At 39.2% G+C, this 25,888-nt stretch overlaps 2 protein-coding genes across 2 annotated transcripts in view; both read right to left on the reverse strand.

The window, feature by feature from the left end:
• col25a1 (collagen type XXV alpha 1 chain) overlaps window positions 1-2,304 on the reverse strand; it is a 69,213-nt gene extending 66,909 nt beyond the window's left edge. The window contains exon 1 of the mRNA XM_088015100.1: window positions 2,282-2,304. The gene's annotated coding sequence lies outside the window, so the exon portion shown is untranslated. The remainder of the gene's footprint in view (window positions 1-2,281) is intronic.
• Window positions 1-25,888, reverse strand: part of LOC148154086 (uncharacterized) — a 136,266-nt gene that overhangs the window by 9,639 nt on the left and 100,739 nt on the right. The gene's annotated exons all lie outside the window — the stretch shown is intronic.

Below are 25,888 nucleotides of genomic sequence, written 5' to 3' on the forward strand. Positions count from 1 at the left end.
TGTTTTGGATTTCATTAACCTTGCAGATGAGGTGGTTTATACGCGAAGAGCACACACCGGTTTGTTCGACAGGACCCCGCAGCTCACGGCTTGCAAAACAAATGTTCGACAGTCGCGTAAGTCTGGTAGTGAAAATCAGGACATTGTACTAATGAAAAGAAGGGAAAAGAAATTACTGTTGTCGATTTATGATGCTGGTCAGAGGAAACAACATACAACAGATATCTGTTTCCAAACGAGTGCAGATTGGCTGAGATTGACGGCTGCTATTGCTCTCAGTGCGTTTGACTTTATGCACGCCATTTCCTGTTGTTTCACACAATCGGAAACGGTGTTTACGTTTATCGTCAATAAACGTACACAGAATCGGAGTGACTATTTCAATAAAGCACGGTTCTCGCAAAAGTGTCAATGGACTTATGCACATTTTATGTGACAAACTTCAATGTATTGTATAAGGATTTGATGTACCAGTACAAAGCAATGCGTAATTGGGAGAAGGAAAGGAACGGAGAAAGTGTTTGTACAAATCGAAATCTGAAAAATGTGGCTTTAGTTTCACTACAAGTATTTTGAGGGTATATCTCTTTGTATATCTACAGATGGAAGACCTGACTTTTGGAAAACTTTACCACAACTTTACCATTTGCCCTGTCTGCTGTGTTTCTTGGTCTCCGTGTTTCTGTTTATTCCTTAGCCTCCCCCCAAAAAACACACTGAAGTTTGTAGCAACAGGAAATGTGGAAAAGTTCAGAGCATATGAATTGTTTTATAAGAAACTATAGCTACAAAATGCTCACTAAATTACTTTTAAAAGCTTTAATTCTGAGTTTCAACACTGCTACGTTTTGATACCGATGCCTTCGAGAGCGTTTTCGCTTTACATTCAAACACAAACCCAGTGGATATGATGAATAAATTCAGGGATTTGATCAATGTTGGTGTTACTCCACAGGCATGCTCTTTGTCCGCAGAACTCCAGAGTTGTGAAGAAGCTGTGTGGTTATTTTGCACGCTTCATTGTTGTTTTATGGAGCATTGCACAGTGAGGCATTTTAGGGTTTCAGCCTGCATGGGACTGTGGCTTTTAACACTCTGCGCTGTGGATGTGTGAGCCTGAGAAAGGAATGTTAGAATTGAAACCTAAGGTCAGGTTGACTTAAATTCACATGAAGTGGGAGCAGATACCAAATTACACTCTCTGTGGCCAAATGAACTGCAGCCTCTAAATACTGGAGGTCCTTACACATGTTTGCTATGGCTACTTCAGGTCAGGCCACTTTCCACATTGAAAAGAAATCAAGCTTTTAAATCAAGCTCATGCCGCATAAACAGAAAAAGTATCATGAAAAACTATGTCTATTTAATAAAACTTTGTTTTGGAGAGATAACACATACAGCTTTGTTGGTTTGATTGGCAATGAAAAGATCTTAAAAAAATATAATAGCCCATGCTTTGACTGCTGCGTTCAGACTGTTGAGTCTAAGAAAAACAAGAAGATTAAGCGTGAATGTACATGAACTTGCATCTACAAGGAGCTTGTAGATATTTTTTTTATTAAACGATTCTGTTATATGGCCATTAAGAAACTCTTTAATCCGCCTTAAATCTAAGGTGGTCCTCATGTCGCAGCAGCAGGGACCCATTTCTCAGTTTTTTTGGGGGGTGGAATAAATGTTTTATAAACCTCAAAATAATTCATTCAAAAAATACGCAGCTTGAATGTTTGAATTTTGATTTTTTTTTACCAGATTTTCTGAAATACTGTTCAGACTGATAGAAAAGCAGCAAAATGGTTCAGGTCTGATAGGAAGCAGATGCCAACTTTTGCACTACTTGTTGCTAACGGTTAGCCGCTGGAGGCACTTTCAAGGTTTACAGATCATTAATTTTTTTTTTTTTTTTTTTAGTCCGTCAATGATTTACTTCTTTCTGTCAGATGAGCAACTTAAAAATAGTAACTTCAGCAATGCTAATGTAACTGAGTTTTATAAGCGAACCTCACAGTCTTCATTAAGAAACCACTTAAAAACGAGAGGATAGCAACTTAAGGACTTTCTTTAATACTTCAAAATAAGAGTCTCAGACAAAATCAGGGTGTCGATCTTAAAGCACCAACACTGATAGGTTCTATTTAGAGGCAGTCACAGGTTTTCAGCAACAGGACAGGCATTGACAAATCACTCTGTTATGAGTAAATAAATGGATTCTTAAAATCATCAAACTGCATCCTATGTAAAATAAATAGTAAACATGACAGAAGAATGTGTAATCACTCACCTTTTCTCCCTGTGGACCTGGAGGACCCTAAAAGGAGACAGAAAAGAACAGTTTAAGTTATTTTTTTTTACCAAATTAGAAAGCAAACAGCGCTCACTACAAGTTTCATTTTCATTATTCCAAAAAGATCCTAAAGTAGAAGCCTTGAAATGTAGCAAAATGTGAGAAATTTAATCTTATGCCAAAGTTATGATATGAAACTTTTCAAATTGTCATGTTGCATCCACACAAGCCAACGAATTTCATTAATCCAAAAGTGATGACTGGTCTTTTCAAAGCGTTTTATAGACAGAAAAGAACTAAAAAGAAAAGTGGGCATTTACATTCGGAACCCTTTAATTCTGACAGCCGTTAATAAAACCTAGCGCCAAATAATTGCGATCAGAAACCATCTAATCAGTACAAACAGGGTCCAGCTGTGTGTAATTTAATCTGTGCAAATGCAGCTGCTCTACGAAGGCGTCAGATGTTTGTTAACGAACATTAAAGAACAAACAGCATCATGAAGACCAGAGAACACGGTATGCGGGCCAGGAATAAAGTTGTGGATAATAAGCCCGAAGCAGGGTGGAGCTTTAAAACGATATTTCAAGCTCTTAGAACATCCCATAAACTCTGATTAAAACATCAGAAGAAGAAGTAAAGAGCACGGCGTATTAAGACAAGACTGTCCACCTAAACTGATAGCCATCGAGGGAATTAATCAGGGAAGTAGTGAAGCGGACCACCGTAGTTCTGCAGAAATCTGACTCATGTTGACGAGTCTAAAGAACAACTATTAGTTGTGAACTCCATAAACATGGCCCTGATAGAGGAGTGAAAAGAAACTGTTGTTGAACACAAACGATAAGAATCCCTGGCTGTTGAATGCTGCGTCACTCACATCCACGTAGGAGACCCAGTAAACATGTGGGAAAATGTACTCTGGCCAGATGAGATCCAAATTAAACTTTTCGGCTTATTTGCAAAACGCTATGTGAAGCAGATTAGTCGCATATTAATCTGAGCACACCATCTGCACCGTAAAACGTTGTGGTGGCAAACTCATAATGTAGAAATGCTTCTTTTCAGCAGGAACAGGGATGCTGGGCAGAGTTAATGGGAAGAGGAATGGAGTAAAGTTCAGAACTGCAAAACTGGTTCGCCTTCCAGCTCAGGACAGCAACCCTGATCTTACAGCCGGAATACAATGGGATGGTTTAGATCAAAGCGTAATCATTGGTTAGAATGGCCCGGTCAAAGTCCAGACTTAAATCTAATTAGGAATCTGTGGCAAGACTTGAAATATTACATCCAGGAAGTCTTTTTTCCAGTCCGACTTAAACTGAGCCATTTTGCAAAAGAAGAACGAGTCAAAATTGAATTATCTAGTTGGACAAAGCTGGTTGATAACTGCTACACATTCCCTTTAACTTTTATTTGTCAAAAAGGGGGGGGAGAGAAAAAAAAAACATTTATCATTTACACTTCATAATTACGCACCGCTCCATGTTGTTCTATCACATAAAATCGTAATAAAACATACTTCAAGGTTTGTGGTCATAAGATGCAAAAAAAAAAAAAAAAAAAGTTGAAAAGGTTGGAATCCTCCAGTAAGGCGCTGTAGCGCATTATCTGTAAAGGCCAGAGCAATGTGGTCTCCATGTCTTTTTAATGATAAACAGAGACGGAGTTTAGCTGAAATCAGCCATGTGTACTTTCAGACATCGTTTTTAAGGATTTGATTAAAATCCTGTGTCACCGACTGGCAGGCGGTACCTTGCGTACTGTAGACGGCAGGACTTGTAAAAACATACAATTAAAACATAAAACAGACCCAAATCAAGTCGATGTTTACTTAGACGATTAAATCCAACAATCACTAACCAAATACTGGCAAGCACGAGTTAAAATGCAGCATGTGCAGGAGGGATACAGCCTCCTTTCTGCACAAAGCTTTTTTTTTTTTTTAAGCTTCCTTCTTTCTTCTTTTTTTTTCGTAGGAAGCAGCTTTACATCCAGCTCATCAGTCAGACGACAGCAGCTCCAGGGTGGCCTCTGCAAACACTCAGGGTCGAAAGATACAATTTGACAATGAGCTGGGCATCCATATGGATGTGTGCTTAAAAACAGTAACTTTAGCAGTCGAGCGGAAAGGTGAAGCCCGCATGGGCTCTTTCCTCGCTCTGAGGTTGAACATTTGGGGGGGAGAAAAATGCTGACTATCTTTTTTTTTTTTAGACAGCGATGCACCAGAAACTTCTCAACAAACCGCTCAGCAATGAAAAGTTACTGTTCCATCTTTATTTGAATAGGTAAAGAAATAAAAAGTGGGAGTAATACAGATGTACTTTTCCTAAATAAGCACTAATCTAGCCAACGGTATTCCATACATTGGTATTAGTATAATTCATCTCCTTGGTGGATGCTCCTTAGAATCAACAGACCAGCAACACAGAATTGCAGGTTTATAGATACAGACAGGCTTGAAATGCTCTGGCACACATTTACAGAGTCTAAAAGTGAAATGCAGAGGTAGGTTAGAAGTTTCTCTCCGCCTGTTTCCAACACACTGCTCAGGGGAGAACGCGTTCATAGCCAGGTTTCTGCCTGTCCTCTGCCACTGCAAATTATTTTTATGCTTAGCTAACTATCTCTAGCTTTCTGCTTATATATAGAAGTGCATGCAATATCAACTCAATCTGCCTGGGATGTTTCTTCTTTTTTTTGTGTGTCCCACCCCTCCCCCTCTTCACCGTGAGGTTGTGAACCTTGCAGCGCAACTCAGCGGTGCAACTCAGCGGTGTCTCAGTGCATAAATGAAAGTGTTCGCGTTTAAACAAGCTGATTTTAAATGCAGCTTAAACACAAGTGCTTTCCATGAGGTGGTCTTGCTCCCTGGTACTTGACTAGCTATATAAAAAGAGCAGCAGCAACCCTTGTAAAGATGAAATGTGTTATTGTAAAAAAACAACGTTTCCGATCGCGGTTTCCCTGGGCAGGATTAACAGAGCCAACATGTTGAAGTATATTGAACAATTTAGATTTATACTGATGTTGGGGCATTCCAACATCAGTATAAGTTTCCAGTGTTTTTTCCTTAACATGGAATGAAGAGTGAGCTTTCTAGCTGTGCATGGAAACTGGCTATGAAACGGTAAGACAGTAAACAGGCTGTTACTGCAGCAAACCTGTGGATTTCTGCTGCAAAGAAGTACACACACACACACACACACACTAAATCAGTGGCCTAAATACCAATATGCAGGTATTTCAGGTGTTCACTGCTCTTTGTAAAAAAGTGGTGTCCAAATGGTCAAGCTCAGCATTTATTTCTTTTTTTTTTTACATAAAAAATTATTTTACAATCTTTTTCTGCTCAGCATGCAAACTTTTAAAGGAACAAACAAAGCAGGCACGTAATTTTTCTGATTCAAGACTGATTTTCAAAATTGTGTGGGTCCAATGATTTTGATTTTGGGCTAAAAAATTATATATATATATATATATATATATATATATATATATATATATATATATATATATATATATATATATAAACTGGTCCTTGAACCATTCTTGAAACATTCTTAGCCACAAATGGCTTGCAGAAATACTGAGTCAGGGTATGTTGTTTGACAAACAAGAAAAAACTCTTAGCATTTTCCAACACCACCGGTTTCAATGCAGCACATTGAAACCTCACAGGTACTGGCCCTCCCTTCGGAAGGTTATTTCCAGAAATACTAAAATACGTTTCTAAATACCAGCTCATAACATTTTTGTTTAAAGTTTCTCTTGCAAATCGAATTCATATACTCAAAAAAAAAAAAGGAAAAATAAGCACACATTTTATCAGTCATTTCGTCTGACTCAGTCTTCAACTTGTGCAAATTACAGGTGTCCATCTTCTTACTAGACTACAAACCTCACCAAGATGTCAGAGAACAGATTTGCTGACTTTCAAATTTCTGAAGGGCTCAGTTCCCTGAATCTCTGTCTTTCCGTCACGTTTCCTCAGAGATGCCAAGATCAGACGAGCAACTTCCCAACTGCACGATCAAGTTGCCTTCAAATGTGAGACATGAAACTTCAATTTCTTTGATGACTTAAAAAAAAATAATCCTTTAGATGGATTTTAACACAATGTGAGCACAATGAATTGTATTTTTCTGATGAATTTACTATGTATAACGTTTGGATTTTGAACTAAAAAAAAAGAAGAATATGGGGCAATAAAGTACAAATAGGTGTAATAAAAGTGTAGAGGGGAAAAAAAGCAATCCTGTTCACTTTGACTTCCGCTTCACTTAGAGCAGCATGAACCCAAGACTCATGTTCAAACTTGACAGCTTGATTTTACAGACCCTGGATTTCGGACAGTTGGCTGATGACAGCCTGGATGTTCCTTTTCTGTTTTGGTCTGTAGCACAAGGTATTCATTTCTCCCAGACAGTGCATGTTTCCACTTCTCAATGGTCCATCGCAGACGCCTCGGAGTCCTGAGAAGTCTCCTCTGCCTGATGAACATGAACCTTGTATTTTGGCCAGTGCTGTGTTTAACTGCATCCGTGGATGTAACTCTTGTTACATTTGATAGATGGTGTTTTTTTGATGCGGAGCCATGCGAGGAAGCGGATAGTGCAGGTGCCAAGCTTGGGCTTTGCTGAAATTCCTCCAGATTTCTTCTTCTTCGTTTTGTTTATGAGTTATAGTAGGAAAATATGAAGGCGTTTCAAACCTGAGAGTAATTTTCTGACAAATTGGTTGAAAACAAATGGAGATTAAATGCTAATCTTTCTGACTGTGGGTTTTATGGTCACCATCAGTCTAATCTAACTTTAATATTAACTTCTAACCTCACAACCAGCCTCAAAATTCTCCTGCTACTGTCCAAAATTGTAAATTTTATTGGTAAGGACTGCACAGATTGACTGAGAGTCGATGTGGCTTTTAAGATCTGTTACTGTCTGGACACTTATTCTCGTAATTGCAACCAGAACATTTTAATCAGTCAACAAAGCGCCGACAATGACTGGCAGAAGTTAATTTGGCTCATCCTGCTTTATGGATCAAATGCTTCTTTCAATGCAGTGTGCACCCGATCATTACACAACTCATCATTTGCACGTCGTTTGGAGACAACACTCACCGGAGCTTTTCCAAAAGCTTCACGCAGGTGCAATCAAAGCCTTTTATCGAGCGCATTAAATAACTCTCCTGGCAGATTATTTCAAAGGAACCAACTGTACTTCAGAGGAAATTTCCACTTGTCAAACCGTCGCTTTTGCTTCTTGGTTTTAGTCTAACTCCCCAAAGGGTTGCTAATCAGCACCTGTGTGTGATGCTCTTCACAACTTATTACAGATTCAACTCTGACTCCTCTTCATGAGAACCCTGCTAGCACGTCCTCCAAAGTTCGAGCTGCTTTTTCCGTTTGATCAAATTTGCTTGTTTTGCATTTGAAACTTACTTCATCAAAAGAGTTTAGCTCTTAATTTGCATAGTATGTAAACTGTTATTTCTTTGTGGGTAATCATTTCTGTGCATTCATGGCAATCTTTTAAATAATACAACTCTTAGTTTAATTCAAACGGACCTATTGAATAGTGACTTACTGAAATGCTCTTGTGCCAGGGGTCTCTAATCGGCCCACTGTGGACTGGATATCAACAAAAATGAAATCCCTTACATATTCCAGGTCTGGGCATTTCTAGACATTTGGCACAAAAACCTTAGCTAATCGCTACTTTTTTTTTTCTTCAACGTTTTACTTTGTAGGAAACATCTTCAGATTATCTTCCACTTATGCCAGTTTCTCCAGGGCATCCCAGCAACAAAGTAACTTCTAACTGTCTTCCCAACTCTTGGTAAACAGGTGCCCCGGACACCAACTTGTTTCTCTAAACTTGAGTTACTCAGCTTTCATTAAACAATAAAACCGGTAAGATTAATACCTATTAAACATCCAGTCCGAATACACTATGTTGTTTTTACTAACAATATCAATATCTTTGTTTAATACTGAGCATGTAAGTGTTTTAGATTCCTGCAATGCTTTTTAAAGGAACTAAACATTTAAGTCTATGTTTACTTTGTGTTTACTGGAAGATGCCATTTTAAAAAATCGATATTAAAGTTTAGGAAATTTTCCTGAGAAGATTTAAACTGGAAACTGGTTGAGCTCCATCTTTGTTTTTATGTTCCTATAGTCAAGAGGCTATTGGGAGCAAAGGTGCAGCTCTGTGTTCACTTACTGATATTCATCAAGCTGATTAATGGTGAGATTGGATTTTTTGTGGACCACTGGACCTGAATCTTTTATTTTCTCCCCCCCTTTTTGTAGACACATGGGTAGCTTCTCCTTTTGAAGCCAAACCATGACCACGGTCTCCTGTGGAAGTCTTGAATTGGCTCTTGGTATGAAAAACAGGAGGAAACCTCTGCCACCTTTTCAAACTGAGCGGGGGAGAAATATGGACGGGACTGTGGGAAAACCATGGGAAAGGCAAAGGGAACATGGGCCAAAACCTCAAATAGTGCAGAGAACAGTGTCCTACAAATCTGACAATGTCACTTACATCACTTTGTATTAAAATCAAGAGTAAATGATGTTCGGTGAATGGACTCTGGCATGGAGATCTGTTTCTGATGCACTTTTTGAAAAGCTTGTTACACTAACAACGCAGTTATTGTAAGGTTAACAGTAAAGTGCGGCTATTCAGCACCAGAATTCACTGCTGTTTTAAAGTACACTATTGTCATTTTCTAAAATTGCTTTTATTGTATTTTCCCCATGATGTTACCATTCATCCATAAAAATAATAGTTGTTTTAGTCACTTTCACAAGTCTCCAGAAACTACATTGTATGTTATTTAAATTATTGACCTTCACAGACTTACTTCATCAGTCAAGTTTGATCGACAGGTTACCAATTCCTTTCAAACTCAAGAGAAGACCGCTTTTACAACTGCAGTCTTTCATTCTTAGTATGATGGTTTATGATGTCATGATTTGATGCTTTAGAAATGTTAGTCTTTTTCAGAGGTGGGGTAATATGTGGGGACTATTCGCTAAACCGGGTCTTTGGGGCAATGGGGGACGCAATATATGGGCACTTGTTTGGGAACCCCCAAATGTTTGATGTCAAGATGTCAAACATCTTAACATCCTTAAGATGCTTGAAATATCTTAAGTATTCTTCAGACATTCAAGAATGAGTCAAAGCAACCCTCCAAGTATGTTTTTGATGAAAGAACAATGATATAAAGCAAAAAGGTTTGTACAATACCCCCTTTTAATACTACCTCACAGTTAAATTACTTATGACTTTTTCTGTTATTGCCCCTGCATTTCTAATTTTCACACAATATCCAGCCTCACAGCCTCTTTTTAGTGGATGATACACACATTTCTTCTGTTCCAGCCTTTCAGCAACGATGGACGAATATGGGAGCCCAAGTTAGAATGGGCTCCAAGACCATCACCAAGAAACTTCGTAACAACGGTGCTGCGTCTGGAGCCTCTTGCAAGATATTGCCCAATGGGGTTGAAGGGTTGAGGGTGATGATAAGAATAGCAAACATGAAATGTAAAGTAACAACCCATCTCAGGTTTGCCAGAGAACATCTTAATGCATGACAAGGATGCAATTCTGTCCTTTCAATCAGGAACACATTTAAAAGTTGAACACTGGAATGGAGTTTGAGACCCCTGAACTAAACATGATTCAAAACAGGTTCAGGGACAGTATTGTTCTCAGATAAAATTCAAAATTAAGTTCTCTTGGATCAACTCAAGATGCTGGAAAGGAAAATATTACCCAAAGAGCATCAACAGCTAAACATGGAGAGGTAGCGCTATGCTTTTAGGCTGGATTTCTACTAAGGTACAAGAAGTACGGAGAAGCAAAGGGTGAACTGATTTCCCATTGAACAGACCACATTGTACAGTAAAATCCTGGAAAAGAAAACTTTGACCTAAACCAGAACACAAAAGATGGCTTCTGGATCATCATCCACGATCAAAAAAAATCAGACAACCTGCCAAGGTAACAAAGGAGCAGAGTAATAAAGAATCACTGGCTTAGCTTGTGTCTACATCGTAATCCTTTAGATAAACCAGTTGGAGGGAGCAGAAGCTTCTGGTTGCTCAAGGGCAGCCAAGAAATCTAGAGGATATGTTTCTGTGCACAAGACCAAATCAAAATCCATGCTAGCATAGGTGCATATGTGGGTAAAGAGCTGCAGAAAATGCTGCAGTGTGCTGCTTTTCATTGAAGGCTTTTCCGCTACGCCACGCTTTGCCTGTGTATCGATGCTTGTATCCGCAGGAAATAAAATTCTGTTTTCTACTGCTGTGCAGCTGAAGTGGAACTTCTGTTGTAGAAATATTTGAAAGCCCTCTTTTGTATTGGTAAGAGATTTAAAATGCCAAATTTTGTTCAGGCGAGTGAGCACTGCTAATTATTTGTGATGTTTTTTTGGAGAGAACCTTGATTAGAGTCAAACCAAAAACCCAGCCATAGCTTTTACTGTCAGATGCTTAGTTCCCCCAAAATAGCAACCACAAAGTCATTGAGTGGCTGTTTAAAGGTATTTAAGCAATGGTGGAAAATGTCATGAAATTTCTGTTTCTCCAATAAGTTTTTTTTTGTTTTTTTTTTTTCATTTATTTGCTCTCTTTCCCATATTTCTCATTTCCAACATATTTGTATTTAGCAACATCGGCGTTGTTGGAGTGTAATTTCAGAAACCACTCATACCAAATTACAAGTTACAAAACAGCCCATTTCAGTCGGTGCAAATCAAAATTGTCTCACATTCCTCTCCTACTGTAATGTACTGCAAACATAATGGATGAAAGCTCAACAGGAGGCGAGGGGGCTGGCTCGCATCCACATCTTTAGCCGTTGTTGACATGAGCAAAGTAATTTCTCTCGGGTTTGGCCGAGAGCTGCTCGTACATTTTTTTTTTTTTGCAAGAGGCAATCCACCATAATACAACAAGATACAAAATGTCAGTAACAAGGGGGATCAGCGTGTAACCTCTGTCTGGGTGCAGTTGTCTTAGTTTTCATCGGAGTGACCAGTTAAACATTTCGGGGTCCAGAGCAGACGGAGCTCACATCCTCCGTGCAGGAGCCGGGCCAACTGGGCAGGCTGCCGTTGAAGAAGCCCAAACTGCTGGCCACATGGATCCAATCATCTCACCCCGAGGCACTGGCATCTCTAAAGGCTCCAGCCAAAAAAAACTACCGCTTTTAGGGCCTTTACAGCTCTCTCCCGCACGGCTACACAATATCAATAAATATACCTGTACACTGGGAGCTAAGCCGAGTAATCTTTCATGCACCGAGTGTTGACAAGAAACAAATAAATGAGGAGGGTGCAGGTCATAAGAGGGAGGAGGGACAAAGCAAAGATCTGGAAGAGGTGAGCTATGATTGACATAAGTTATGCAGTTGAGAGGTACGTTGTGTTTGTCATGCAGTGAATTGAAAAGATGGGCTTAGGTTTTATAAGAGTCTGGAGAACGACTTGACTTGGCAGTGTTTTCATAAATATGCTGTTACATCTTTTCTGAAAGAACTGAAAGCAGCTTATAAACTATGGAATGCTTTATGTCGTTATTGTAGTTTTGGATTCACAGCACCGAAAGCTCAATTGTTTTCCCTCATCAAGCAGAAAAGCAATATTCACGCAAAACAGCCATATCTAAGGCAGTAGGCCAATGCCGTCGCATGGCGTAGAAACGTATTTAACGTGAGGAGGTGGATGATGTGGAGGGACACAGTAAGTCTCTCAGCTTAAGTTTGACTATTTTAATAAAGCTGCTGCACGGGTTCCTTTCCTGCCATGCATGCTGTTCTGATAACTGCAGTACAGGAGACTAAACATGATCAAATGAATCACATTTCGAGGGAAATCAAGTCCTGTCTAGTGTGTATCCACTTTCTAATGTTCTCCCATTCTGAATTGTACCATGAAATCAACGGGGTGGAATCCACAGTGTTCTGCTGTGTCGTGACTCAGTACGTTACTTTTCTGTGAAGTCACCACATCGCTTTTTTTTTTTTTTTTTAATCGAGCAATCAATTGACCATCTGGGAATTAAATTTCAAAGCTCCACAAGTGCACCCAAAGTGGTCAGATGATTACTTACCCAAACTAATTTTAGATTGAGTTGTAACAGTTTCACTTTCGGTTTCATATTTGACCCATCCCGATGTGACTCGACCTGTCTGGCTGCTGTAAAGTTAAATTAAGGGGATTTTTAACATCCAAGCTGTTTTAAAAGCACTAGATACCAAGAAGGTGGTCTTGGTACCGTTCCAAATAAACAACAGAACATTTTTTGTTTTGTTTTTTTGTTCAAAGGTGTATGCTTCAAGCCTGAGCCAAACTTTCTCCATATTAATAAAGTCTCTGTTTTCCACTAGCTCAGAAAAGAGCATTTGCCTCCTGTGTTTTTTTGTTTTTTTTTTACTCTTCATTTATTTTACCAGGATAAAATCCCATTTGAGATTAAAAGCCTCTTTTTCAAGGGAGCCCTGGCCAAGAGGCATTAGGAAATACAGTCACACAGTTAAAAGAAAACGAGAAGCAGTGATAATGTTTTTGATTGTTGGTTCAATGTTGCATGACTCTGTGTTTTCGCATTTAATGATGTAAACCACTTTGAAATGCCTTGCTGCTGAAATGTGCTATACAAATAAAATTTGATTGATTGATTGATTTATAAACAGGTACATGCCATTGAATCCGCCTGAAGAAATTTTTGTTTGGATTTAAATTCAGTCAATTTGAAAGTTTCCTGCAGCAAGTTCCTGGATAAGGGAACAAAGTGAACAAAAGCCTTACGCATGGCATTTGAGCTCAGGACACTTTTGAGCAATATTCTTTGAGTTGTCAAATGTTTGACGCCTTAGCTGGTAGATGTGCGTGCTATTGTGCTAAATGCATAAAAAGGCAAAGTGAGTGTATTATTTTTCCATTATCTTTCTGTCCAGTGTAGACTTACCCAATCCAGTCTTTTTGCAGCTTCCATGCTTCATCCAATCGAAAGTGATCAACATGCAAATTATTGGCGTTTTCTTTAACGATGCAAAATAAATAAAATAAATCTACAAAGGCTAAAACTGTAATCAGAATAATCCAGTTCATTGTGAGACTGATCTTCAGCTGTTGTAAGATAAGAAAAAGTGTTTTCATAGCCAGGTGTCATTCCCTCAACATGAATTTAATTTACCTTGGTAAGTTATGCAACAATCTTAGAGGCAATAGGGTGAAAGTCACAAACTTCATCCCCATGCCGACAACAGAAGGTACACCCAGACAAGAAAGGAATGAACAGAAGCTGCAGCCCTCAGCTATGGTGCATTAAAGACTAAAACTAAAATCAGAAAACCAGATCTGCCAATCACAAGTTCAGCTGCACAACCTGCACAAGCAACTTGTGCATCCCGACTTGGCACGTGAACGATCCGAAGAATTCAAAGAAAAAGTGCACAACCTCGTACGAGCTCACCACTGACTGCATTGCTCTGAACCTCCTCTGTTGTTTAACCCGATGCCAGGATCCTCCTCCATTTTTGCACCTGAACGGTTGCATAATTTCAACACACACAGTGTGAAACCTTGGCACGTTTCTTTAAGCTTCGTGATTACTTCAACATATGAGCTGGGAAAAGTCATTCCAACACACACATCTAAGCAAAGACACGTAAACTTGCTACAGACTGAAAGATATCCTCGTATCTTTAAGTAGACCTCCATCTGTTAGTTCTGCATGGGAACTCTCGGTCATATTAGCGTGGGCCCTGGGGGACCTTTTCTCTTCAAGGCAGGAAACTAATGGAGGACAGGGATGTGAGTAATCAGAGCAGAATGGGCAGGAGGGGACGACCACAAATGGCTGGTGCTCGTCGCGGGAATCTGGATGCAGAGGTTAGGCAGGGATAGGAAAACCACACTGGAAAACCGTCTTGGGAATGGCATCTGGTTCCCATATTCACAGTGTATCACAATTAGCCGGCATAAAATATCTTTAATGTGTGTGTGTGAGCGTTTGCAAGCATGTCCCGTGTGTCTGTTTGTTGTTATGTGTTGGATGTCCCTGTGGGAGAGGGGACTATGTTAACTAAGCAACAAAAAAAAAAAAATGAAACCGATAGCGCACAACTGATTGTACGTGTGCGTGTCTAGTGTAAGCGTGTAAGCGAACGTCAGAACGTAAATCAAGCCTGGATGGTTTTCTGTCTGGAAGTGTCACTTCTCCCCTCGAAGGGGAGAGAGATATTTAAACACGCTATAAACAGAAAAAGTTCAAATTGTTCCCCGTGTCGTACGCGAGCGAACGTCTGACCCAGAAAGCTCTTGTTGTGGAAATGAAATTCAGAAGAATCTACAATGTTCCAGGTGGGAAAGTGCTTTACTCCTGCCCGGGTCTTCTGTTCGTTCTATTAAGAAACACCACCACACTCGGTGCTCCTCATTTCTCATCATTAGATGTTGTGAGCTGGAGGAGAGTTTATGTAAATTCAAAGAATGTGAAACTTTTGGTTTTCTACTTTAACAATGAGCATAAAATTTAAACTGTGCAAGTTCTCCTGTGAGTATGTAGCCTGCTCAGCAGAAGTATCCTGCTGACTGCCTCGAGTCCCGGTGAGTGAACCACTACCCTGAGCATCATTTGCTGAAAACAGCTACAGCTGATGGGCAATGACTGAGCAGGCAACTCGTAGCTAAAAAAGGTCAAGCTATTAATGTGGTCACACTGAGTGCAAGCCAGCTTCCTCGGGCACCGCTGCCCTTACAAGCCCAGATACAAGCTGTCACGTCACATAGATTCACTCTTAGCTTTGAGCAGGGTCTCCTCCGCGTCTTTCTGTTCTTCTTTATTTAACGTTGCGTACAGTGGCCTGCAAAGCCACGGAATTTATTGCAATTTCGAAAGATGCACAAATGCAAAGTGGTGCGTATCGCCTTAAAAAGGGAGTTTCAGTCACCCTGTGCGTAACTCGGGCCACATCTACATGGATTCGAACAACGGAAATCTTTGCAAGCAATTAAGAAAAACGTGCATACCAACGACAGGATGCGACACCACAGAAAACACCACGGTAGTAGTAGGTATGTCGGGCAAATTGGTGGCAGTATAACAATGTCGCAGAACACAAAACATCCGGCATGTGTAAAGAACTCGTGAAGTAAATGGCAAATGATGAACATGTGGTTCTCCTTAGGAAGTTGGAGCTCAGAGTTGGAGAGGAGCAGTAGGTTGAGCTACAGCAGCTACAGCAAAGCCAATACTGGTTGCAGCATAAAACACAACACCGAACACCGCCATGCTTGCCGTTTGTGAGTGGGAGGCGCTTAGGGAGTTACACAGAGAGAGAGATGGAGGTTTGACGTCATCATTTTGAAAAGCTTTGAAAGTTTTCTACTCTGGGAGCTGGTTTCAAAAATATGGAAGCCCGTTTCTGCCACAATGTCAAAAAAATAAAATAAATCCTCTCATTATAATGAGATAATTTATTTTATTTTTTTTATAAAATTATCTCATTATAATGAGATAATTTATTTTATTTTTTTATAAAATTATCTCATTATAATGAGAATTCATTTTATTTTTTTATAACAGAGTGGCGGAAATGGGCTTCCATACAAAAACGATCGATGCATTACGGATAAAAAAAAAAAATCATTTTGAAAACCATGAATCCTTCTCCAACTCAGTTTCACAAATTATGCTTGTGAAAAAAAAGACGAGTAAAAAAGCTCAAGAGGGGGAAAAAAATACTTTTTCAGGGAGCTGCATCTAGACATGCTCTTTCTGTTTTAAGTTGTTAATGCGGCAAAAAAAAAAAAAATACTAAGATCAACAAAACTTGAGTTTTGCAGATGCTCCCTTGACTTTAGCTAAGTTTAGTACAGTGGCAGATGAGCAGAACTGATCAAAGTCCTGCTGGAAAGATGTTTTATTAACAGGTGTGGAGCTGGGGTGAATATCAGATGAGGAATGAAGGGTTGAGGGTGACTGGGCTCCTCTGCTTCGCCGCCACACTTCCTCTAATCGCTGTATTGCAGATGCATAATTCATACGTCGTGACAGATCATCCTCTAACTGCATCCCAGGAATCTCAGCTGATGAAGCAGGGAGGTGGAAGCTACTTGTCAAATGCGGATGCAGAAATATCCGGCTTTATTTACCCGACTGAGAACATGACTGAACTTTAGAGATGGCTTGTGTTGCATTGTAACCGAGACGCCGGTGTAAATGACACGAGTGTTTATTTTCTTTTTTTTTTTTTTTTTTCTCCATTCCGGCATCGTCGCAATTTCAAAAGTCTCTCCGTTTTAATCAGATTTCAAGGTATATTAGTTTCTCGGTTTAATGTTCATTCGATGTGACATTTCAGTCTGTGTTTTGGGGAAAAAAAAAAAAAAAAAAAAGAAGAGAAAACACGTCAGTGTAAGCGAGTAGTCGAGTGCAGTCTCTCGGGCGGTGTTTTATGCCTGATTGGTGCTAAATGGTGTGCACATTCAGCGGTGAGGTTTATTTTTTCACATGAACCGTTCTCATATTCCCAGAAAGATGAGAAAAGGACCCTGATAACTGCACCTCAAATATGTCATTGTTTATACTTAATTATGTGAACGCGTTCACTCAGATCAGAAGCATCTGGCCGTACAAAGGCTCAAGTTTAACTAGTACAGCGATATTTTATTGCACTTTCTCTGTAAACTCAGACTTTCCAGGTTTCTAGTTGGAAAAGCAAGAACAATGCTCCCTGAAGTCGGAAGTCCAACTGGGAAGGCTGGAGCTGGAGTGTTGCACTGTGGGTGCCTCACATAGAAAACATACAAGCCATCTATTTTCAAGTACGTTTTCCAGTCAAACCAATAGCTTAATCCAACTTGAAGCACTGTGCTGTTTTAGGGTCCATAACTCGGTTATGTAGGATTTGAATGTATAGAGCAGGAATGAAATCTGTGGTGGTGGCATCAGAGTTTAATGTGCAAAGGTTTCATAGTAAAGGGTTGCCAAGAGAATGTGCTGCGAACCTAAAGCGCACGATGAAGGAGCAAAAGACAAAGGAAAAAAAAAAGCAGAGGAGCACCCGTTTGTCAGGTCGCAAGAGAGCAGCGGCAAATTAATTAGGTTATTTTCTCATCCTGTGTGAAACTGGTTCAAAGAGCGACAAAAGCTGGGGTCATTTTAAGTAAGAGAAATTAGCTCTTGAATCCGCTCCACGTCCAAGTTCTTGAGTCGCTGTTAGCTCGCGTTTCCTCCCCAGGCTTTCTCCTAGCTGACCTTTGACATCCTGCAGTTGATTGAGAGCCCTGCAGTCACAGATGGAGCAACTTCTGGCAGCAGAGATCACCTTTCTCCAAGTTTTGACATCTCTGCACAGGCTCCCTGTTAATTTTAAAATACATTTCAGATTCCTATAATAACACACAAAGCCCTCACTGACCTAAGCCTTGCAAAATTTTAAATGCCTTATTTTTTCCTATCGACCCAAAAGAACATTTTTCCGGGAGTATTAGTTGGTTTTGCTAAGCTTTTCAGAAAAGGAAAGTTTTTCAGTTTTCCTGGGTGCAGGATGCTTCCTTCTTCCACATTTATAAGTAAGATTAAAAAATATCTCTAAAACTTGCTAAAGTATTTGCTGAGTATTTAGAATTTATATTATCTGGTATTGATAAATTAATTTTAAAGTGGTTTTTCTTTTGTATATTGCTTTGAAGCCTTTGTTATTTCTTGCTTTTAACTTTATGTACCTTGCAAATGTCTCCTATTAGCAGTACCATTAAAAACCCAAAACATTTGTTTCACTTTTTATTTTTCTCTGTTTATTTCTTCTTAAATACTTCAGACTGTACTTCTATTTGAAAAATTAATTAGCAAAATTGTTTTACTAGTAGACAAAAGATGTACAATTTATGTGACTGTACTTTTAACCATTATGTGTTTGTCAGATTCATTTGTTTGACTTCTCTGGTTCTTTGAACCGCAGAAGTTGAATAGGTATGAAGCAAAGCATCGTCCAACAACTAACCTACGCTGCAAAACTGACAGAAGTGCTCAAACTGTGGGAATAAAGTGGAAATCAAAACAAAAGCAAATGACTTCTCCATGTGTAACTGGAAACTCAAGCTTCTAAAGAGGTTCAGTCCTACTGAAGTTAACAACCGTGCATTCTTGTCCATTTATCAGTTTCAAAGAACAACAATTAGGTCATGCAGATCCGTGGTGACGTCTTCCACAGCGGCCGGTTTGTTTGGAGGGACCAGAGGACTGTGTACAATTTTCGTAGTGCTCCTGAGTCAACGTTGGAGCTGTTGAATATTTATAGCGATGTGTCCCCTGCAATCCGCGGGTGGGCATGCGAAATGAGAAACCACACGCGATCACGCACAATGCTTGTCGCTTAGATTTGGTCTGCGCTGGGTAAGCCACTTGCCAGAGTTCAGGATTACTTGAAAACCGTCTCTAAAAATATGTAACCATGACACCCTGGTGATTGTTTTTTTCTGTACAGGCTAAATTTAGCTTAGTGGACTATCACAGGAAAGTAAGAATTGAACACGTCAATGTTTTTCGTAGCAAATTAAAAAAAAAAAAAAAAAAAACATTCTAAATGTCATAAGAAACTAATCCACAAATTTAGTTTTATGCTATTAGACAGAATAACTATTTTTCACGGATTTTTCTGTGGAATAAAACTCCTGTTTATCTGCAAAAGACCCACTAATTCTCAGAGATTCTTGAAGAGCATATCTAATATATTCAACAGGAAATGCAGCTTGGAAAGCTGGAAACACTGGGAGCAATGTTAGTTAACATGTTATTAGATGATGTCTGAAAACGAGCCAATCTAGGAGTGTCATTATTTTCCTTGGCACTGATTATCTGTGCTCTCCCACCCCCCAGGGCAGAAATAAGGAAAACTAGATGTTACCTTAACTTATATTTGGTGTTTGAACTCTTAAAATAGACAGTTACAAGCTCTTTCAGAGGGGGCCTCAAGTAGTTGTGGATTTTAGCAAACTGAAACTGGTTCCTGAGCTCTGGGAATACTCAAGGTCCATCCTGGTTTTGGTCCATCTTTCAAACAAATAGTGCCATGAATCTTCAGGTGACTGCAAAGGGGGTGAATGCTTAACGGTACTGGGACATTGGTAGGAAGGAATCCAAGTATGGATTTAAAGGATTTTTCAGCTACACAGTGATCCCAAACCCACTGCCAAGGAAACTCCCAGCTGCTGTTTAGGCAGCTGCCAGAATGACCTAGTAAATCACTTGGCTTGAATCTTCTTGAATTGAAAATCTGTAGAACAAACTGAAGATGGCAGAGAAGAGGCGGCCAGAACCTTCAACATCACACCTTAGCAACGTCTTTCCATAGCAAAAACATCTTGAACTTATTAGCAAAAACTACTTTTACAACTAAAACTGTAACTAGTTTCAGTAAGACCACTCAATACTCATACTTTGAATATAAAGAATACTTTGTTATAATTTTACAATTCATGTGGATTACTTGGGTTGCTACGAATATATAATAATAATAATAATACGTTCAATATTCAATTCAATTATTTTCTCAACTGTACATATTTATTGCCATCTTTTGCAACCAGCTGGTCACAACTAGAGTCCTGCAAGGTACTCAAGGGCTTTAAATGTATAATCTCACACAATGAACACATTCTATTTGTTTTAGTAAATCATCCTCTGTGCACGGCAGCAAACTGCTTGAATCGCAAAACTAACTGTTCAGACAATTTTGGGACTTCTGTCGTACTTCGAGACATCTCACAGAATGATTTCATTTGTCAGCCATAAGGCCTGGCGAGAGAAGCTGAAAAGCAAGACCACCTGCACTTACTTATATCCCAGAGCCCCACGAGCGAGTGTCTGAGAAGGCTCAGAGGATTAACTTACAACTTTTACAGCTCAGTCGGCACACGCTATTATACCTATTCAGCCACACTTGCCTCTGGGCTATGTACAAAAAAAAAAAAGAAAAAGAAAGCAGAGGCACGCACACATATGTACGCACGCGGTGCCCGCTTGACCTGGTTATAAAGCAAGCTGTCACAACCCTGCTGCTTATGTGTGCATGTATGTGTTTTTCTTCATCTTTAGGGGAAACTCTGAAGTTTTCCATCTGTTCTGAGGAGTGAATCTGTGATCCGCAGCCTGCGTAATGAGGTGAGATAATCTGTGCAGGTTCTGGGAGCTGCCAGGGATGGATGATGGTAGCAGGAATGTTATAAAACAGACTGCCCAGATGACAGCAACAAGGGTCCCTATTAGAGGAAGGCAGTGATGAAGAAGTAAATTTGATTATGTATTATGATTACTCAACTCCTGCCAGCTGGCCACCGCATGTATTTGTGTTGCTATGCAGCAGACCTGGGCTTAAACTTGTGTCCCTTTGACTGTTCAAAAAAAAAAAAAAAAAAAACAACAATTATCAGAATTTTATCGGATTAACTAATCAATGAGGTTCCTTCAACTTCTGCTCCATGCAACCATGTGAAGCCTAGATTTTTGTGACTCTACAGACTTTTCACAAAAGCACATTTCCCATCGCCAGCAAATCGTATTGCTCAAAGAAAACTCTAGACCGAATAACAAGGAGAAGATAGAAAACAACAAGGACCATTGACTTGATGAATTGGTTCATCAGGAGCATTCTCTAGGATGCCGCTGACTCAAAATATTAGCCTGTGTGCGGAAGAAAGGTGCTAAAAGGTTGTGTAAGTGGATGTAAGGAAACATGTCAACAATGTTGAAGTTAAACCGGCTGCAAAAGGGGCACAACAAACCAAATTCTCATAATTAAACACCAGAATTGTCCTGTGCCAATACTTGAACAATCTTCATCAACAGTTTAGCCTAAACTACAATCCTGAAGCCTCCCGTTAGTCAACTGTCTAACTTTAGATTAGCTGCAACATCTGCAGGTTGTGCAGTTACATTTTACCCGTCCATTTTTTTTAAAACTGCAGCTTGCAAAATTGTAGGTTGTGCATATTTGACCTATTGAGGTCTTCCCAAAAAAAAAAAAAAGTCTTTTAAACTCTTACCTGCTCCAGCCTGTTTGACATTAACTGCTCTGAAATCTGACTCAATACATTTTATATCTGTCCTTCTGTCATTAGAAATGCTGTTAGCGGTGAGTTAGCTGAACAGGGCAAAATCACAACACTTCTACTAGTGGTGCGAAAAGTGTTTTACTGATTTCTCTTAGCTTGATTTTAAGAACTTAAATGCTTAATTGGACTGTTACACAGTAAATGAATCAGTGTTGCTGCCAAAAAATAAAAAATAAAAATAAAAAAATTATTCTTTTATGACATTCCTGACCAAAGTAGTTACTTTTTAAAACACATCTGGACATCCCCAAATATAATTTCAATGTTTCTTCTTCTGTAAAATGGCTTCTGTCACAGACAGACAGACAGATTGACCAGGTTGATCTTTGGTAGCCACTGAGGATTGCTCAGGCATATATTTTGTCTCTTAGGAATATTCTGCATAGGATTTGTGCTGGACTGTTTTGTGCATTTTTGGCTCGTCGACATGTTGCCCGGCAACTTCACAAGGAAAACAAATGAATTCAAGGTGAATTAAGCACAAAAACAGGCGTGTGCTCATCCATCCTCTTCGCAACCTTGAGGCCTTGAAGAGTTTTGCCGTTTCTCCCCTTCGCAGCGAGTAGTCACTGGATCATAGACATGGACACTTTGTTTTCAAAGTGCTATGCATTTATCAATATTTTCTGGGTTTTTACCTTCACACCGATCTCTCAAAGTGGAGAAACAAAGCAGGAATACTTACAGGAGGACCTAAAGGAGAGAAGAAAACAACAGTTAGTGTTATTTCAAACTGAATAAAACAATCACCAAAACATTAGACGTGAAACTCTTCCTTCACTATGTCAAAGAAGAGAATAGTAACTTGGAGATAAATTATTTCACCAAAAAATGCTCCTGAGTATGGAACTAAAACTTTGTTTTCCATGAAGTTGGGGGGAAAATGCCACCAGGCCTGGCAATCACATTTTAAATTTGTAAGTGGCTCTGATTTTATTATACAAGGGGTTGTGTGCTTGTTAAAAATCTCCAACGATTTTTGTGAGGTGACACTTTTTCCCCAATTACTGGAGCTCAAAGGACTGTGTGAGAGGAAAAATGCTGCACTCCCCAGAACCAAGCAAATATTGGGCTTTTATTAAAAAGGTTCCCAGCTGCTTCAGCCCTGAGAAAAAGGGATTTTATTTCTTTACAATCTCTACGTCCCACCAGCCTGCTCTTCTTCATGACTTGCCCAAATCGCTCTGACAGCTGGGGCCCATAAGGAGTCATGAGATTGAGGCCGAGCTTCTACGGTGCCGTTTAATGGACGATCGAATTAAAGGGGACCACTTTGGTTTTAATACATCTGCTCCAATGTGTGTTTTCTGACACATTTGGCTGTGATCAAATGGTTTTTCACCAAGAGGCCTGGAATAAACGAACAAAACCAATGAGAAAATGTGATAAATGGGCACGATTTGGTTCAACGCAATAACAAATCAGTTGTTTGGGAAGTTACAATGATTAAATCTGGAGGATCTAATTCAAAACAGGCTCAAATAATTCATTATAAACACACAGCATTGTACTCAAAGCTGTATTTGTAATCAACAACTTCACATTCTTCCATCGACCGACACCAGTCAGTCTCACTTGTTGGCCAAAGTTATTGGAAAAAATAGGTTTTATGGACTGTAGATTTGCCTGCATTGAGGCAAAGGTTATCGAAGTTCAGGACAGCGCAGAGGAAAAGGAAGGAAGGAGAATGGAAAGAAGTATTGAAAATAGGTATAAGGGAAAGATGAGTAGAACAGAAGTAAGTAAGAGAAGCAGGAAAATTAGGTAGGAGTAAAGGCAAGTGGGAAGGAAAAAAAAGAAAAAAGTAGGAAGAGAGGAAGAAAAACAGGAAGAAAGAAATTTAGGTCAGAGAGAAGGCTTGTAGGGAGAAAAGAAGAAAAGGTTGGAAAGTAGAAAGGTGCAGAAAGGAAAGTAAGTAGAAAAGTACGCGTGAATATTATCTAGCAAAAGGACATTAAACTATAAATTTCACTATATTTCAGTGGGATTTCATGAAATAGATTAAATCAAAGTAATTATGAAATGAAAATAAAATCATTTGTAGTTTTATTTAATCATTAAAAAATAAAAATCTGAAAAGTATGACATGTTTATAGTCATCACCTTGATCTACCAGGTTCGCACATCTTTTCAAAAATAACACAAATGTAGCAAATGGACATAAAGAAAGTTATGAAAGGCTTTTTTTCATTTCTCTTGCCTACAGTTTGCAGTAATAAACAAATCTGGACTTTGACTGGGTCATTCTAACCAATCAATACATTTTTGAGCCATTCCTTTGTAGCTCTGGCTGGATGTTTACAGGCATTGTCCTGCTGGAAGGTCAACTTGTTTAAATCCGACCAGTTTGAACCAAAAAATGTAACGGAGCTCAGTGAAATGTCGAAAGCTCGGGATGCTGTTTCATCACCGGGGCGGATCTAGAAAAATATTGATGGGGTGGCAAGAGGGTGGCAGGGACTTTTTCAGGGGTGGCAGTATATATATAATATTAAAAACAATATTAAAAATATTGTTTAATATTTCGTATTAAAACCAATATTAAAAATATTGTTTTTAATATTTCGTATTAAAAACAATACTGAATATTGTTTTTAACTTGCATTGTTTCAAAATGAGCTTCATGTAGCACCGAGGCTTAAATACAATTTCTTAATGTAGTATAGTTAATTACTCAATGGACAGCAATGGCGCATGTGTGACTTACGATAAATCACTAATGTCCAGTAATATATATATATATATATATATATATATATATATATATATCCATCAATGCTGCTGGCGCTCTGTCCTTCTCTCGCACTTCCTGCTACTTAGCAGTAAGTGTCAGGTTACATTGTGTTGCATTCAATGTTGTCGGAAAAAAAAGAGTTTCATGCGCTTAAAGTCCGATTTGCCATAACTATTTATTGAATTCATTGTCGCTAGCTGGGGTGGCAACAGGGGTGGCAAGGCTCTCGTTTGGGGTGGCAACTGCCACCCCATGCCACCCCAGTAGATCCGCCCCTGTTCATCACAAACTTTCTCTCTGCTCTCTCTGCTGGGTTCCTCGGTCTTCTTACTGCTGTTTGTTCACTAATGTTTGCTGACAAAGCGAGTGAGGCCTTCGCAGAACAGCTGGATTTACAGTGAGATTATACTACACACAGGTGGGCTCTGTTTAGAAAACAGATGATTTCAGAAGGTAATGGACTGAAACGGATTTGTTCTGGGATGGGGAATCAAAGTAAAATGGGGCTGAAAATATATTTAAACCAAACATTTTAGGTTTCAATCCATAAAAATTTTTTACTTCCACTTATTTTGAAGTCCACCATAGTTCAAAGGGTTTTTATACTCTTGCAAGGAAGGAAGGAGGCTGCAGTTTAAACACCAAATTATACAGTATTGGGGATTTTTGCAGCGTGAATTCTGCCGTATTTTTCAGACTATAAGCCACTACTTTTTTTTCCTACACTTTGAACCATGCGATTTATAGCCCGGTTCGGATTTCTGTTGATTTTTCTTCAACCACCAGGGGACTCTTAAGCAGGAAGTGACTCATTGGAGGTCAAAATTTGAAATCAAAGAAGAAAGTGCTAATTTTCATTTAGAACAAGCACATGTTAGCAGCAGGCAAGACAGAGGAATTGCTTCAAACTCATATGATGCAGCGTTTAAGTTTAGGGCTATCAATCTGGTAGAACTGGAGGGAAATAGAGCCGCTGCACGTAAACTCAGCGTGAACGAAACCATGGTTCGGCGTTGGAGACGCAGGACTGCGTCCTTAATAAATCCAGCAGATTTATTAGTTCGCAACCCTCTGCTGCCCTCTGCTGGGTCTTTATGGAAACCCGACAGCGGCGGAGATACCAGTAGCTTATAGCCCGTGCGGCTTATACAAGTACGTTTCCAGTTTTTAATTTTTTTTTTTTAAATTATTATTATTATTTGTAGGTCCGCTCTATAGTCCGGAAAATACGGTATTTCTTAAAAAAATAAAAAACAAACAAAAAAACCCAGACATTTTAAAACATTTTGCAGCTATATTTTAATGAATGCACATGACTGTATTTCAGTCATGGTTGTCAACATAAGTAATCCAAAATTTAAATATAATTTGTGATATTACCCAGAATGTTGAAGCTTTTTGTTCCCATTGTCTATCTGTGTGCTAAACTCAATTAGTGGCTTTGCTTATTTCCAATTGCTTTTGTCAAGAGGAAACTATTCACATTCCCCACATTTGCTTTGGCTAAAAAAAGGTGCAGGGGGGAATCTCTACACAATGCTGCTTTTAGAAATATGATGGCATGACAGATGTCACCTGTGTTTTAGTCACGTAATTTATTCTTTGTATAAATCTCAAAGGATCAAGCATTGTGCTGCACAAGACTTTTTAATATCCTTTTGGTGACATTAGCAGTCCATTCTTGACCCGTTTGTTCCACTGTCAGACTCGCGTGCTGA

This window comes from Poecilia mexicana, unplaced genomic scaffold (assembly GCF_051168715.1).
Source record: "Poecilia mexicana isolate PSO_F unplaced genomic scaffold, ASM5116871v1 scaffold_18, whole genome shotgun sequence".
Classification (NCBI taxonomy): Eukaryota; Metazoa; Chordata; class Actinopteri; order Cyprinodontiformes; family Poeciliidae; genus Poecilia; species Poecilia mexicana.